At 38.2% G+C, this 17,268-nt stretch overlaps 1 protein-coding gene and 1 pseudogene across 1 annotated transcript in view; one reads left to right on the forward strand and one right to left on the reverse strand.

Annotated features, from left to right (window-relative positions):
* DMD (dystrophin) overlaps positions 1–17,268 on the reverse strand; it is a 2,416,375-nt gene that overhangs the window by 2,335,931 nt on the left and 63,176 nt on the right. The gene's annotated exons all lie outside the window — the stretch shown is intronic.
* LOC128578544 (TOX high mobility group box family member 4-like) lies at positions 14,498–16,483 on the forward strand (annotated as a pseudogene).

Genomic DNA, 17,268 nt, shown 5'->3' on the forward strand with positions numbered 1-17,268 from the left:
GCATTTATTTAAACATAGTATTATCTTCATTTTATGAAAACATAAACCTATGGTAATAAGAGCAAAACACACAATAAGTGCTAGAACTTATTATGTAAATTTACAAATTACTCTTTTTAGCACATTTGAATTAATCAATTATTATATTTTGCAAGAGATAACAAAACAACTATAATAAGGTAAGCCCAAACAGGAACAAACAATCTAACGTAAAAACAAGTAACATTTTTCTATTGTTTTGTGTCTGTCGTCTGGATCCCTGACTACAACTAGTTACTCCTAATATATAGCTATTTCAGAAAAAAAAGAAGCGCCACACTTCATCTTTAAAAGGAAGTTAAATCATATATTTCAACTTTTTCCATAGAATTCCACCCACCTACCCCAAATCATCCATCCTAGAGGGTTTCTATTATCTTGGTGGTAAACCCTACAAAGAGTCCCATTTGTCCATCGACATCTTCGTGGGAGGAGTTTCAAATGTGGTTAAAGAAACAGAAAAGTTCAAAGAAGTTGGAAAATCAGCACGTTGCCTAAGGATGACAGTTGAGATTATTTTGTTGAAAAAATTCTACTTCCTAAAAGTCAACAGGTCAAAATTACCCACAGCTGGAGGTAAGGGTTTTCAAAAATGAAAGGATGCTTTGCTGTCCCCAATCAGCAGATGAGGGGCCCTGGATGGCCAAATAATCATTCGCTTCCTTGATGGCTTTCATGCTCAGGCTGTGGAGCTGACTCTGGAGCCAACAGATGCTTTTCCCTTCCTGTGTTCGGGATGAAGTTGAAGCGACATTCATCATATTCCCGGGAGTCATCCATGCTTTCCTCAGCAGTATTTTGAAGGTCTTTCTCCAGAGTCGTGTGTTCATCCACCGCGTCTAGAATATACACAGTTAACTCGTTCATGGTCTCCAGGACACGGATCATTAGTATCTGAAGACGCCTCGCCTCCGCGGAACCTTGAAGGACTCCATACACTTCAGCATATACTCCGACTGGCAGCGGAATCGTCTCCTTGGCTTTATCTCTGCCAAGCCAATGGCGGGCCTCGATTGGCTTCGAGGTCATATCATCAATTTTGTAAATAATGCAATTTCCAACCTTCTCTGCCTCTCTGATTATTCCCACAATGATGACGTGGGAAACTACAACTCCCCTAACCTTGAACACATTATCAACCAGCGTGGCGCTGTGCAGCTGGTTGACACAACAAGATATAAATTTCTCCCCTTGGGGCTTGGGTCTGTGAGTCTTCCTCACTGGACCTGAACTTCCCTCAGATGGTTGCTCACTGCCTCCACTAGCCCCACCCTCAGCAGACATGCTCCCACAGCTTCCAAGCCCCCTCTTAGTCAATGCACGGATAGCTGAGGAAAAGGAGGTGGTGTGTGGCTCTGGTCCCAGAGCCCCACAGACTGGCTTCGCCTTCCACCTAGGGCTATTTATTACCACATGCTCTGGGCATGACGACACAACTGGCTTCACTCCACCCATGCAGCCAATCAGCTACCAGACTGAAGTTGCCTCCAGCCAATCAGGGCCTGTCAGGTTCTTACCGGACCCCTTAGCTCTTTCTGCCATGCTAGTAGTGACTACAATTTTAAAGTCCCACATGTAATTTCAAGCTTTTCATGCCATGTTCATTTATTTATTAAACAGTCCCACCCCATTTATTTCTGAATGCTGCAACTTCTCCAGTTTGAAAGGAAGAAAATCACAAAGCCAAAATATTTAGTTTTAGCAATAAATATATAATAATTATCTGAGTACACAGATATCCAGGTACACTTACATATTTACCTCTTGCTTTTATATTTATATAATCAAAAAGGTATTAAATAATAAAATAATGTTCGTATTCTTAAAATTGCACATTGTTAGAGGTACAATTAACTAAATATGTTTTTACATGTTTACAACTTCACAATTAGACATTCCTTCTTTTTTTTTTTAACAGAGTCTCACAGGGTCACTCTGAGGTTTTGTGGGGTGGCATCACAACTGACAGCAACCTCAAACTCTTAGGCTCAAGTGATTCTCTTCTCTCAGCCTCCCAAGTAGCATGGACTATAGGCACCTGCCACAATGTCCTCACTCTTGCTCAGGCTGGTCTGGGACTCCTGAGCTTGAGGAACTTCCACAATCGAGTGATGGGATTATAGGTGTGAGCCACTATACCCTGCCAAATGTAGCTGATTTATTATCAGGCTTCTCAGAAAATCTTGAGGTTAAAATAATACAACTGATTATGTTTATGAGCAATTATATCTATTTCAAATTGTGTGTATCATATCCAAATGATAAGAACCACCTAGCTGACAGGATTGCTGGTTAAGGAAACCCTCAGGGATTCTAAGCAGTGAAGACGTTTCTCATCTGAAATACCAGATCGTTACTCATGAACATGTTGTGAAGACAGGGCGCACTCATGTTGGCTGGTTTTCAGACCACCCGTAACTTTACTTCCAACTATAGATTTAGCAGTGGCAGAAACCTACTGGACAACCCTCTCACCCTTGGTGGTAAAATCTTTGCTTCATAAAGGAGCTTTTTTTTTTTTTATTATTAAGGTTCATGTCCTGCCTCATTCTTTCAAAGAGATCTCTGACTTCCTTTTCTGACAAATCCAAAGGTCATTCTGCTACAATGGCTAAGCTGCGGGGAACTCACTCATCCCAACTTGAGGATTTTGAATAAGAGGTTGTTCTGTTTTGACAGTAGAGTTTCTAAAACTTGTAATTCGGGCACGCAATTTGGAGTTGTTTTCCTCTTTCTCTTCTTTGGCCTCCAGGTTCCCAGGGCTCTGCCTGTTGCTCTGGCCCCCACCGAGTTCCTCCTTGCTGCCTCCTCTTCCCCACGCTGTAGCCCAGGGCTGCTCCATCTTTTTCTAGTTGTGTCATCTGTAACCCCACTGCTCCTCAACTGAGGAAGCCTATCAGGGCACTCGCAGTGTCCTGCCCTAATTCGGCAGCACCTCTTCCAGAGGGACAAGTGTGGGGAGCTCCTGATTTCAGGCTCCCGAGGCCCCCGGCTTTCAAGCATCCCAGACGCAACCACGCTGCCACTACCCCATCTGCATATCTTTATCTGTGAAATGTCAGGGCTTGTCTATCTTCCTATTGGATTTTTCTACTATTGAGTTTTGACAGTTTTGTACATATAGATAAATCAGTCTATCTATCTACCTATCTGTCTGTGTACCTGTCTACGCAGATAGATAGATATATGGAATACATATATTCTAGATACTTATCCATGGCCAGATAGGTGATTTGCAAATATTTGCTCCCAGTCTGTAGCTTGTATTTCATCTTCTTAACAGCATAGTTTGTGAAACAACTTTATAATTTTGATGAGGTCAACTTTATCAGTTGTTTGCTTTTCTTATTGTATCATTGGTGTCAAGTCTAAGAACACTTTGCTTAGATTTAGATGTCAAATATCTTCCATATTTCTATATAGTTGACAGGTTTATATTTACATTTAAGTCCTTGTGAAGTTTTTGGTGAGTTTCATTGGTTTTCTGGCCTGAGGCTATCCAGTTACTATAGCATTATTTAAGTTTTTCCTGATGAATTTTCATTCATCTTTTATTAATTGATAATACAAAAATATTATATAAACGTATACACAATTAAAAGTCAAAAGGCTATTCCTCCTCCTCTGGATTTCTGCTTTGTCACACACAAAAAAAAAAGGTCACAAGGAAACTTTTGGAGGTCATTAATATTTTTATTACTTGTTTGTGGTAATGGTTACACAGGTTCAAGTGCCTGTGAAGAGACATTATATTGTATACATTAAATATGTGTAGGATTTATACAGCCTGATTGTTGAATTTTATTGATTACACTGTAGATAAACAAGAACAGAAGTGTATATAACTTGAACTCGGAATTGTATTTGGTTTGGATTTCTGTTTCCTATAGGGAAGGTAGGTATTATTAATATCTATAAGATGGCTTAAAAATGAGGCATAGTACACAAAGAAAATATGATACTACTGAGACACTGCCGTAAAGAAGAACAAGAATGTTATCTACAACATATAATCCTGAAGTAGATAAAAAATTTTCAAGAAGTTTGACAGTATGTCAGCATCGTGTTTTGTATATGACTCTGAACAAGACCATATAATAAATAACATTGTATAATGTTCTTCCAAAATATGCTTTTATCAATAGCTTTATAAAAATTCATCTCCTATATAACTAATATTTTTCCATAAAACATGAAAATAATATAGAAGTTACACCTTATTAATATATGAATTTAAAAATAGTTCATGTAACACATTTGATTTTTCCCAACTTATGCCTCATTTTTTCTCCTGAAGTAGATAAAACTATATAGAGAAGGGCAGGGAATTATCAGGTACAGATATATACATCTCTGAAAAATTACAATTACTAATAACTTGCCTGAATTTTGGGTTCAGAATATAACCATCAAAGAAAATAATTCAAATACATGTGAACATATTTTTTACGTCCTCAATCCAGGCTTAATCTTCTCTCCTTTTTATAAGTGTCCATAAATTTTATGTTCAATTCAAATAGCTCCATTTTCCTCCACATTTCTATATCAATAAACAATGTATAATATTCTTGCTTGTATGTGTGTGTGATCGTCACAAATTTACATAAATGCTAGGTATCCTTCACAGAGCTAATGACCTACCTATAACAAACTATGTTGCTCCACTCCATACTGATGTAGTTTTGCCAGAAGATACAGTGTTGGCTTGTTAACTACAATTCATAGTCCTTCTTGCATCCAGATAATGTTATCTGAGAAGTCCTTCCATAAAATATCAGTGGAAGTAATTTGCATCAATTCTGGGTTTGGGATTTTTGTAAGCTGATATGTCTTTTCTACTTTCCCTTTGCCATGCAGTGGCTGAAGGCAGAGAATTCTGTGATTCAAGAGCTGAGAGCACAATAAGATAAAAGAAGTTGGCCCTTGCATCACAGTACGTATGAAAGCCACATGCTGTCATGGATTGCCATGGACTATAACATGAGCTAACAATAAACACCTATTGAGTTAAGCCATTTTAATTTTCAGTTGGCTTGTGATAGTTAAAATGAGGCGAAGGCCTATTGTCATACTATCCTATCATTCTGTAATCTTCCTTTATTCAGTCAACATGATGTATGTGAGGTCTATCCTTATTTCTATATGTGAACCTCATAGAGGGGTTCTCAAAAGTGGTATTGTAAACATTTTGGATGGGACAATTCTATATGGGTGTCATTATCCTTTGCATTATAGATGTTTAGCAGCATTCCTGGTACCCGCTGGCTAGATGTTACTACAAAGACCACTTTCCTGTCCTATTCATTACCATTAAAAAAACACATCTTTCAACACTGTCTAATGTCCTCTAAATGGTCAAAATCAAGGTTGGTTGAGAATCACTGATTTAATATCTTCTTTTTATATGCTTGATAGCATTCCATCATATGCATCAAGGATATTTAGTATTTGACTACTAAAACATGCTACCCTGAACATCCTTACAACTAAATTTGAGCTATGTTAAGACACTCATATTAGCTACTTAAGAAGAAACTCTTTTTTAATACCAACAAAAAGTGAAACATAAAATTATGCAAGAACCTCTATAAACTGACAACCCAAGGGACCGTAACAAACTGGTCAACAGAGGCAGTCAACATAAGAAACTAGGCCCAATGTACTGATATGTATATGTGGTGCGTGTCCAGTCTATGAAAATTAGGTCACCTGAAGGAGATGGTCAGTGTAGGGAGGTGGTCAATTATGGAGATTCTATTGTATAGAAATCTTAAAATAGATTTCTATTTTAAGTCAGGAGCCGTAAAATGAGGAGGGAGTAGAACTTAAAATTCCAAGCCAGTGCACAAAAGAAGCACAACTCCACACTGAGACATAATTGTTTCTCAGTTGTTAACTGCTGCAATGGATGCTTCCTAGTTAGGAATCTTAGCTAAATTAAACCACAATCCACCATCCTTTATGATTCTTCCCTTCTCCACAAAACCCACTACAATCTAACTCATCAGAAAATCCTGTTAGAACTCCCTGCATACTATAACACGTGAGACTACAGTTTCCCATTATAACTGCCACTACTCTTGCTGAAGCCACTTGTCAAAGTAAAAGAGCCTCCTCAAGGGAAATGGACCTATGGATGTGGATGAGACACTGATTGATGATGATGTGGCCTTTAGATTCTAAGTTTAGTTTAAGGACCCTAAAACCCAAACATTTGTATAAAGTACTCTTAAATGGAAGTACTTAGATGATTAGTACTTTTGAAATGGTGATACTGAACACCTTTCAACACTTGCACCAAGTTCAGCAACATAATTCATCATGATGATTGCAATTTCTATAATGGTACAAATCTTACCTCGGGTCTTTAGTGTCATGGGTGCCATAAACCAAGGGATCTGATGGGCCAAAGGAACCTGTATTGGTCAATAGAGTATCTATTCCTGTTTAAGTGGTTATCTGCCTCTGAAAGTCTCTAATTAACTATACTGGAAAATGTATTTAACCTGATTTCACAGATAAGCATATTTTTTTTTCAGCCAATCTGTAGCTAGATCAAAACTCTGTACCTCCTGAACACTTGCCTTGTTGATGCCCTTCTCAGCAATAACGCTGTCAGAGTGATGTTCTTAAAAGTGCACATGCCCTTGTGAAAATGGCCTTCATCAGCTTCCTTATTTACCCTGGGGCAAAGTCAAAACTCTAGATTTCACACATGTGCATCAAATGCTCCTACTACCCTTTCATAACTCCACAGATACACTTTCAGTTCCACAAGCTCACCAGGGCTTTCAAACATAAAAGCCTTTTATATGTTATTTCTCTGTGATAAATGCAGCTTCCCCTTTCCCTATCCCCTAATTTTCATAGTTCAGAGCTTCTCAGCATAAATATCACCTTTACAGAGAGGGCATTACTTAATTGAGTACTGTAACCCAAGATAATTTTATTTTTTATTCTTGTGGCTTATACCAACTGTCTTGAATAGTGCCTGAAGTACAAATGATTGAGTTTCTGAAGACACAACAAAATGTGATCTATGCTACAAATAAAATTGCATCCAAAGACTGAAGAGAGCGAGGATCTTGTAAGGTATCCAAGTTTGTAGACTAAAGGTCAAACAAGAAAGTGTTTAGGTTTAGCTCTGTCAATTTTGACCAAAAAAGTTATTATTCCCATCTGGCAACACCAAAATACACTTTGTTCTTTGTTAAAAAGGCTTCATTGCTAAAATTGGTGTGAGATAAATAACTTTTTATTATAAATGTAAATAAAATGTTCTGGGACCAGGTTCTATTTTTCTTTTCCTTCGAAAATGTCTTCATGAGATGATTTTTATTTATTTATTTTTTTAATTTAATTTAATTAATTAATTTATTTATTTTTATTGTTGGGGATTCATTTGAGGGTACAATAAGCCAGGTTACACTGATTGCAATTGTTAGGTAAAGTCCCTCTTGCAATCATGTCTTAATGTGTGGATGGTCTTTCACAGAGAACCCTAAGTCATGCTGTAATAAAGATGTGGGCAGAATTTGGGCTTTGAGTACTACTTTTCAATCCAAGGAAAATTTCAAAATAAGGTATTTGGGAGGTACAAAATGTTTTTTTTGTTTCACACAGTAATATTCTACGTATATTCAATACATTTTTAAAATTATATATATGTTCTATAATATTTTCAATACAAATACACTCCTTTTGAATAGATAACAATTGAGGTGAAAATAAGGAAATTCTCTGAGGTGTTTTCTCTACAATGATCATATTTTTGAATGTAAGACTAAGTAGAGATCAATTCATACATTGCACAAGACATTTTAATATCTGTCAACAATGATTCCTTCATTGGAGAATAGTCCAACAAGGTCTGTATGTAAATATGGCTTGTCAGATGGATTTTTATTTCACAACCTAAAGACTTTTTGTGGATTCTCTATAATAATTATTAACATATGAATAATTCACATTAGGCAATAGTTTCCTGCTATGATAGAGTTGGGATGTCCATAATAGGAAGAAAGATTTCTTGAAGAAAAAAAAAAAAAAGATTTTCAGAGTCAGTGCCAATTTTCTTTTTTTTTTTTTTTTTTTTTTTAATTTGGCCAGGGCTGGGTTTGAACCCACCACCTCCGGCATATGGGACCGGTGCCCTACCCGCTGAGCCACAGGCGCCGCCCCAGTGCCAATTTTCTACAAAATAATTTGAGGAAATAATTCTACAGTGAGCTTAATATAGTCCAGAAATAATATTCTATTGTTTTCTTGATAGGTCCACCTCAAATTTAACATGACCCAAATAAAAAAAGCTAAATTCCCCTTCAAACTTACTCATCCCTAAACATAAATTACCTTAATAAATGCAACTCCGATTGACTAAACCTCTCCTGTCAGAACTTTTGAGTGCTCTAGGATTTTCCTGTCTTCCTATTTTCATTTCACCATGTTTTAAGACATGTAGATGCTACAACAACAAAGTTTGAACAGTGTGTATTGTCACTATTCTAGTCAAAATCATAATGCTCTCGTGCCTTGACTACTATGACCTCACAGCTACTATCTCTGCATTTGCACTCAGTCTATTGACCCTCCAATCCCCACACAAAGACCCCCCATGCCTCACATCATTTCCTTGCTACATGGGATTCACAATAAGCTTGTAAAGGGTGAAAAGGATTATGTTATTTCCATTTGGCTAAAGCTCATCAGTGGCTCCTTATTTCCTCTGTGATAATATCCAGAATACTCAACACAATGTATAGGATTCTGTGAGAGGTAATTCTTGTTTATACAGCCCCCCTCCCAAGACCCCTGGACAATTCATTCATCTTTCTACATACTGGACATGCTTGTCCGTAGTTCCTCACCTATACTTAATCCTTTGCATCTGCCTTTAATTAATGAATGTTTTAGAAGCCAGAAGACATCTTAACTGACACTCGTAAATAATATAAACTAGACAAATGCCTCCAAGGTCTTTACTTTGTGGTCAAGTTGTATCTTCAAGTGAATTCATGGCCACCATGAATTATACTATAGGTGAAAGCTTTTGTTCACTTGGAATGTATGATCACAAAATAATGTAAACCTTCCAGAAGGTTGAATTAGTTTCTTCTCAAGTTAAGAATACATTTAAACCTTCCTCATCCTTACAAAAAGAGAATGTATCATCACAGGGACAGTTACCTTTGTGTATAAATGTTACTTTTTTCAAAAAATATATTCATAAAACATACACTTTCATATGAAATCTACTCTGACCAATCCCTACATACTTTTAATCACATTAATTTTCTATGTGAATTCACTCATTGTTTTGCCTTAAAGTTGTCTTTTTATTATACTTGACAGGATAATTAGATGAATGAAAATTATAAATGTAAAAATACTCATAATTTTATCACCACAAGATAGACAGACACTCAATTATATGAAGACCATTTGCAAAAGATGTATGTCTGTTTGTAAGTGTTGCTATCTCCAACATCTGTGAATTCTGTATCAATAAATCTTATCCTAAAAAACATACCATATATACTGTTTTATAACTTGTTTATTTATTTATTCATTCATTGATTCATTCATTTATTTTTTTAATCAGGCCCAGACAAGGTTCAAACTCATCATCCCTGGTTTGTAGGGCCAGTGCTCTAAATATTAAGCTACAGCACCCAGCTTGGAAGTCATTTTTAAATTTTTTCAATGGTCATGGTCATGTTTTTACTTTGTAGAGAGAAACACTTCAGTGTTTTGACTTCAGTATTTTTATGGATGCATAATTTGCTATTCTAAAAAGATATCTTAATTCATTAAACCACACTTTTATTGGGAAATAAACCATTTATCTATCTCTATAAATTTAAGACATATGCCAAATTTAAAATTTAATAAATATTATCTACATAATTTCCAGTTAATTTAGGAGAATTCGTAAATTCTCCCAAAAACAGTGTAGAAGATTTTGTTTTCATTTTTGAAAACCCTGGAAATACTGACCTCTTTGAGTTGGTCTGCATTTTCTTCTCTGGAAAGAAATGAGACATTTGTGGTTCAAGTCACATTTAAGAGACACAAGGAAAAGTAAAAATAGTGAGCACAAAGGGAAAAATTAGACATAAGCTTCATGCGCTTGATTTTGCTTGCAGTAAGCCCTTGAAAAACAGACAAATTCAGAAATAATTTGAAAGCAATGGTTTTTCATAGCCATAAAGGGTAAACATTGTCTTGGTCACCAACTGCATTCCCAACACAAAGCATGGTATCTGACACACCCCAAACTTTCATTGCACATTCCAAACTAATTTAGCAATATCTCTCACCTCTAAGCATTACCCAGAGATGTATCTGGACAATAACAATCAAAGTAACTTGTTGCAAATTTTACCTCAGCCCAGACCTATCTCACAGTACATCAAACACTGACACTGTGGTGACATGTTTTGAACTTGTCTAAGTTAGAGTTTAGATATGATACCTTTAACCTTTCTTACAATGTAGGAATGATACATCATATAAACAGAAATAGATTTTCTTTTTTTACAAAAGAAGAAGCCATCATGCAAGAAAAGGGGCAACACCGTTTCAAGAATAGTAACAAGTCAAAGGAGTTAGTGGCCTCCTACTTAATGACAGGATTTACATCCTAAAGGTTTTCATTTAAATGTCAATATGCTCTTTGCATATGAAACCAGCTCATTGTACCCCTTGATTGCACTAATGTACACAGCTATGATTTAACAATAAAAAAAGTATGACAGTGGAGCTTTAATAGGGATTGCATTAAAATTATATATTGCTTTGGGTAGTATGGACATTTTAACAATGTTGATTCTTCCCAGCCATGAGCATCCACTGTCATACTTTAAAGATCTTGAAAAAACAATACTTCGTTTTATATAGAATCAGAAAAAAACTCGAAAAGACAAGACATTACTCAGAAATAAAAACAAAGCAGGAGGAATCACCCTACCAGACCTCAGACCATACTATAAATCAATAGTGATCAAAACAGCATGGTACTGGCACAAAAACAGAGAAGTAGATGTCTGGAACAGAATAGAGAACCAAGAGATGAATCCAGCTACTTACCGTTATTTGATCTTTGACAAGCCAATTAAAAACATTCAGTGGGGAAAAGATTCCCTATTTAACAAATGGTGCTGGGTGAACTGGCTGGCAACCAGCAGAAGACTGAAACTGGACCCACAACTTTCACCATTAACTAAGATAGACTCTCACTGTATTAAAGATTTAAACTTAAGACATGAAACTATAAAAATGCTAGAAGAAAATACAGGGAAAACCCTTGAAGAAATCGGCCTGGGCGAGTATTTTATGAGGAGGAGCCCTGGGCAATTGAAGCAGCTTCAAAAATACACTACTGGGATCTGATCAAACTAAAAAGCTTCTGCACAGCCAAGAACACAGTAAGTAAAGCAAGCAGATGGCCCTCGAATGGAGAAGATATTTGCAGGTTATGTCTCCAACAAAGGTTTAATAACCAGAATTCACAGAGAACTCAAACGTATAAGCAAGAAAAGAACAAGTGATCCCATTGCAGGCTGGGCAAGGGATTTGAAGAGAAACTTCTCTGAAGAAGACAGGCGCACGGCCTACAGACATATAAAAAAATGCTCATCATCTTTAATCATCAGAGAAATGCAAATCAAAACTACTTTGAGATATCATCTAACTCCAGAAAGACTAGTCTATATCACAAAATCCCAAGACCAGAGATGTTGGCGTGGATGTGGAGAAAAGGGAACACTTCTACACTGCTGGTGGGAATGCAAATTAATACATTCCTTTTGGAAAGATGTTTGGAGAACACTTAGAGATCTAAAAATCGATCTGCCATTCAATCCTATAATTCCTCTACTAGGCATATACCCAGAAGACCAAAAATCACATCATAACAAAGATATTTGTACCACAATGTTTATTGCAGCCCAATTCATAATTGCTAAGTCATGGAAAAAGCCCAAGTGCCCATCAATCCACGAATAGATTAATAAATTGTGGTATATGTACACCATGGAATATTATGCAGCCTTAAAGAAAGATGGAGACTTTACCTCTTTCATGTTTATATGGATAGAGCTGGAACATATTCTTCTTAGTAAAGTGTCCCAAGAATGGAAGAAAAAGTATCCAGTGTACTCAGCCCTACTATGAAACTAATTTATGGCTTTCACATGAAAGCTATAACCCAGTTACAACCTAAGAATAGGGAGAAGATGAGGACAATTAATGACAATTAAGGTTATGGGGGGGGAAGCAGAAAGAGGGATGGAGGGAGGGGGGTGGGGCCTTAGTGTGTGTCACACTTTATGGGGGCAAGACATGATTGCAAGAGGGACTTTACCTAACAATTGTAATCAGTGTAACTGGCTTATTGTACCCTCAATGAATCCCCAACAATAAAAAAAAAAAAAAAGAATAGGGAGAAGAGTGAAAGGGAGGGGAGGGAGGGAGGGAAAGGGAGGGGGATGGGTGGGATTACACCTGCCGTGCATCTTACAAGGGTATATGTGAAACTTAGTAAATGTGGAATGTAAATGTCTTAGCATAATAACTAAGAAAATGCCAGGAAGTCTATGTTAACCAGTGTGATGAAAATGTGTCAAACAGTCTATGAAACTAGTGTATGGTGCCCCATGATCACATTAATGTACACAGCTATGATTTAATAAAAAAAAAAATAAATAAAAACAAAGAAACCCAACAAAAACAAAACCTGCTGCAATGCCACAGTGTAGAACATAAATATGTAAACATTTGGGAAAACAGGTTTCAGTAGATCATGCTATGGAAAGGTCATACACACCTTGCAAATATTCCTTCATATCTCACTAATCTAATCCAGTTTTATTTCAAATATGAAATTATATCCCTTTCCGCGCACCTTGCAAATATTCCTTCATATCTCACTAATCTAATCCAGTTTTTTTTTATTTAAAATATGAAATTATATCCCTTTCTGCCATCTAGAACTTTGCACTCCTGATAGTCACTGGATCCTAAAAATTTCACATTTTTATCTTTCTCAGAGCCCACATGAAGCCATACGGAATTAGCACAGGCCATATTGTGGCGTGTTCTGTTAACATTGCTCTGTGATTGAGGATGCGCCCTAACTGTTGAATCATCAAAACAACTACAGGAATATTTTACAACTTCAGTTATGCATAATCGGAAGTAATATCCATGCCTGCCCTTTGTAAATACGAGAGGCAATTTGTTAGGCTCCACATGTTATTTTACTTTTAAGATCACACTACTCACTAACTTCAACAAAAGCCATATAATAAGAAATATTGCCTCACAGTACCACAGGCCTGTCCATCAATAGTGCAAGTTCTCAATCTGAATACCAGTGCCAGTAGTGAATCTCATTATGGTAATTCAGTGATATTATATGGATTCATATTTCCCAGCATACATAAGATAACACAAAATGAACACAAGTCAGATGAGCAATCAGATAACTAAAGTTGTTTTTTACTTTGTCAAAGACATTGAAATGTAGGTTAGAAATGATGTAATGGCATCTCTTCATCAGTAAGAAAATGGGAATGCAGAGTTCATATAATTAGTTCTAGGTCACACAGCTAAATTCTAGAGAATTCCGCTGTTTGTATTTGTTAAGTAAATATGCGTTCTATTATACTTTATCCAGTGGTTCTCAACCTTCCTAATGCTATGATGCTTTAATATAGTTCCTAATGTTCTGGTGACCCCCAACCATAAAATTATTTTGGTTGCTACTTCATACCTGTAACTTTGCTAATGTTATGAATTTTAATGTAAATATCTGGTACACAGGATGGACTTATGCAACCATATTGACTAAGTTGTTCAACCACTGTGAAAATGTTGTTCAACCCCCAAAGGGATCGCAACCCACAGGTTGAGAACTGCTGCTTTATACAGTCCATCAATGTTAATCATTACCAAATCAGCACTAACTATAACTTGCTATCTTCAAAAAAGCTAAGCTGAGGGCAGCACCTGTGGCTCAAAGGGGTAGGGCGCCAGGCCCATATGCTGGAGGTGGCAGGTGCAAACCCAGCCCCGGCCAAAAACTGCAACAAAAACAACAACAACAAAAAAAAAAAAGCTAAGCTGAAAGCTCATAATAAGAATATTGTGAAATGAGGTAAAATCCAAGGTGCACTGAAAGGTTAGAGAGTTTGAGTATAAACTAAATGACACACATGGAAGACCCATGCTGGAAATTTATGAGAAAAAGAGGGGAAAATAGATTTTTAGTAAGGTTATTTATTTAATTTATAGGATAAGTTGAGGTATTGAAAACCACTCCAGGAACATCAAAAACAGAGAATTACAGATTCACTAGCTAAAATAAGGTTCTGTGATTTGAGGTTTTTGAAAGAAATGACTTCTTAATAATTATATAAACAGAATTCACCTCTAAAAACAATTTTTAGAGGCAGTGGTAGAGGTTGTGTGAAGATGGAGTTTCCCGGAGGAAATGACAATTACCTGGCGATCACAGGGCCCTCTCACCCCTCTTGTCAGGGGCCAAAACATTCCATACACTAGGCTTGGGTGATGAGGAATTTGAAATCCTGCCATCTCCTTGGACTCTGATCCCTCTCTGGCTGTCTCAGATGTAGTTGGCCACTTTGATGATCTGGGAGATCCTTCCTCCTCACAGGATGGCAGTTTTTCAGCCCAATATGGGGTCCAGACATTGGACATGCCTGTGGGCATGATCCATGGCTTGATAGAGCAGGGCAGGGGGCTCCTAAGTGGGGGCTTGACCCTGGACTTGGACCATTCTGTAGGAACTCAGTATAGCACCAACCCACCTGCTACAATTGATGTACCAATGACAGAAATGACATCTGGCTTGATGGGGCATAGCCAGTTGACCACCATTGATCTGTTGGAATTGAGTTCTCAGCTTGGTTTAAGCTTAGTGGGCAGCACCATCCTGCCACCTGCCCAGTCACCTGAAAATTGTCTGTCAACCACCTCTTCACCTACTACTTCACTTCACAAGGATGGTGTTGAGGATTTCTGGAGGCAACTTCCCAGCCAGAAGACAGTGGTGGGAGAAGGGAAAAAGCAAAAAGCCCCAAAGAAGAGACAAAAGAAAGATCCAAATGAACCTCAGAAACCAGTATCAGCCTGTGCTTTATTCTTCCATAATACACAGGCTGCCATAAAGGGGCAAAATCCCCTGCCACTTTTGGAGAGGTTTCAAAAGTCATGGCCTCAATGTGGGATAGTCTTAGAGAGGAACAAAAGCAGGTATATAAGAGGAAAACTGAAGCTGTCAAGAAAGAGTACCTGAAGGCTTTGGCTGCTTATAAAGATAACCAAGAGTGTCAGGCCACTGTGGAAACAGTGGAATTGGATCCAGTGCCAACATCACAGACTCCTTCTCCACCTCCTATGGCTACTGCTGACCCAGCATCTCCAGCTCCAGCCTCAACAGAGCCCCCTTCCCTGTCCCCTTCCGTTGTCGTTAACTCCATTCTTTCATCCTATGTGGCAAACCAGGCATCTTCTGGAGCTGGGGGTCAGCCCAGTATCACCAAATTGATCATTACAAACAGCTGTTGCCCTCTTCTGTTACTACGTCTCAAGGAGGGATGGTTACTGTTATTCCAGCCACAGGGGTGACCTGCCAGGGGCTCCAACTGCGTCAGACCAGTACAGCTACCATCCAGCCCAGTCAACAAGCCCAGATTGTCACTTGGTCAGTGTGGCAGGTGACAGCAGCAGCTGCTGCTTCTATGCAACTGCCTCTGCCACGACTACAGCCCGCTTCTTTACCACAGATGCCTCAGCTCCCTACTCAGCAGCAAGTTACCATTCTGCAGCAGCCACCTCCACTCCAGGCCATGCAACAGCCTCCACCTCAGAATATTCAAATTAATTTACAACAAGCACCTCCTCTGCAGATCAAGAAGACTGTGCCTCTACCCAATTTCAAAATGCAAACTACCTTAGTCCTATCAGCTGTAGAAAGCAGTCCTGAGCGGCCTATGAACAGCAGCCCCGAGGCCCACACTGTGGAGGCAACCTCTCCTGGGACCATCTGTGAGATGATCACAGATGTAGTTCCTGAGGTTGAGTCTCCTTCTTAGATGGATGTTGAATTGGTGACTGGGTCTCCTGTGAGTGCCTCAGCGCAGCCTCGATGTGTGAGGTCTGCTTGTGAGAACCCTTCGGTTGTGAGCCAAGGTCTGGGACAATGAGTGCTGCAGCAATGAGTGTGTGGGGAAGCACTGCAGGAATGCATTCTTGGCCTGGGCAGCCTCTAGAAATTCAAACACTGTGGTGTTTGTGAAACAGTCCTTCGTGTTCTTCAAGCCAGTGAAGATTTATTTTCTGGGAACACATCCAAGAGCCTGTTCCTGAAACACAAGCTTGGCTTCTGGCAGTTCCTGATCTCAACCCAGGATGGCCCTTCATGCCCCCCCACTTTTTTTTTTTGCAGATTTGGCCAAGGCTGGGTTTGAACCCACCACCTTCGGTATATGGGGCTGGTACCCTACTCCTTTGAGCCACATGTGCCGCCCCATACTTTCCCCCTTTTTCTCCCTTCAGCAAAGGCCATGGAACAGAGCTGTTGAGTTCGCTGTAATCTGGAATTGCTTATTCCTTTAAACTACAAGCAGAAATACCAGGGATAATAGCAAAGGAAAGGGTGAAGGGAATATGGACAAGCACAACTTCCTGATGGTAAAGGTCATGGTGGTTTGAGGAAATTTACTGGTATAATTATCATAGGACTTGCCTAAAATATTAAGATAAGAGAGTACTCAGCTTGGAGCCTAGTGCAACTGTGTATATCCATTTTAAAAAGGGTAAGAGATTATGTTAAGGATTCCCTCTTAAAACAGGGAAATACTGTTAGCACATCAACATGCTGTTTTGAGAACAAAGGTTTTCAACAGTAGACACACTGGGCTGCAGGGAAAATGACATCACCCTGGAGATTATTTATTTCTCTCTGTAGTAAAATCCTTATCTAAGTTTTATCACAGTTTATGAGTATAAGAGGCGGAGCTCTATATCCTTAAATATATATAAGAGGTTTCACTGAAGTCTAAAAAAAATAAAAATAAAAACAATTTTTATCACAAGTTATAAAAATTGGGACTTCCAAGGTATGAACTGTGTGCTTAAAACATCACTAGTGACATGCATTGCAGGTGTAATCCCACCTATCACCCTCCCTGCGGTGCATCT

This window comes from Nycticebus coucang, chromosome X (genome assembly GCF_027406575.1).
Source record: "Nycticebus coucang isolate mNycCou1 chromosome X, mNycCou1.pri, whole genome shotgun sequence".
NCBI classification, from domain to species: Eukaryota; Metazoa; Chordata; class Mammalia; order Primates; family Lorisidae; genus Nycticebus; species Nycticebus coucang.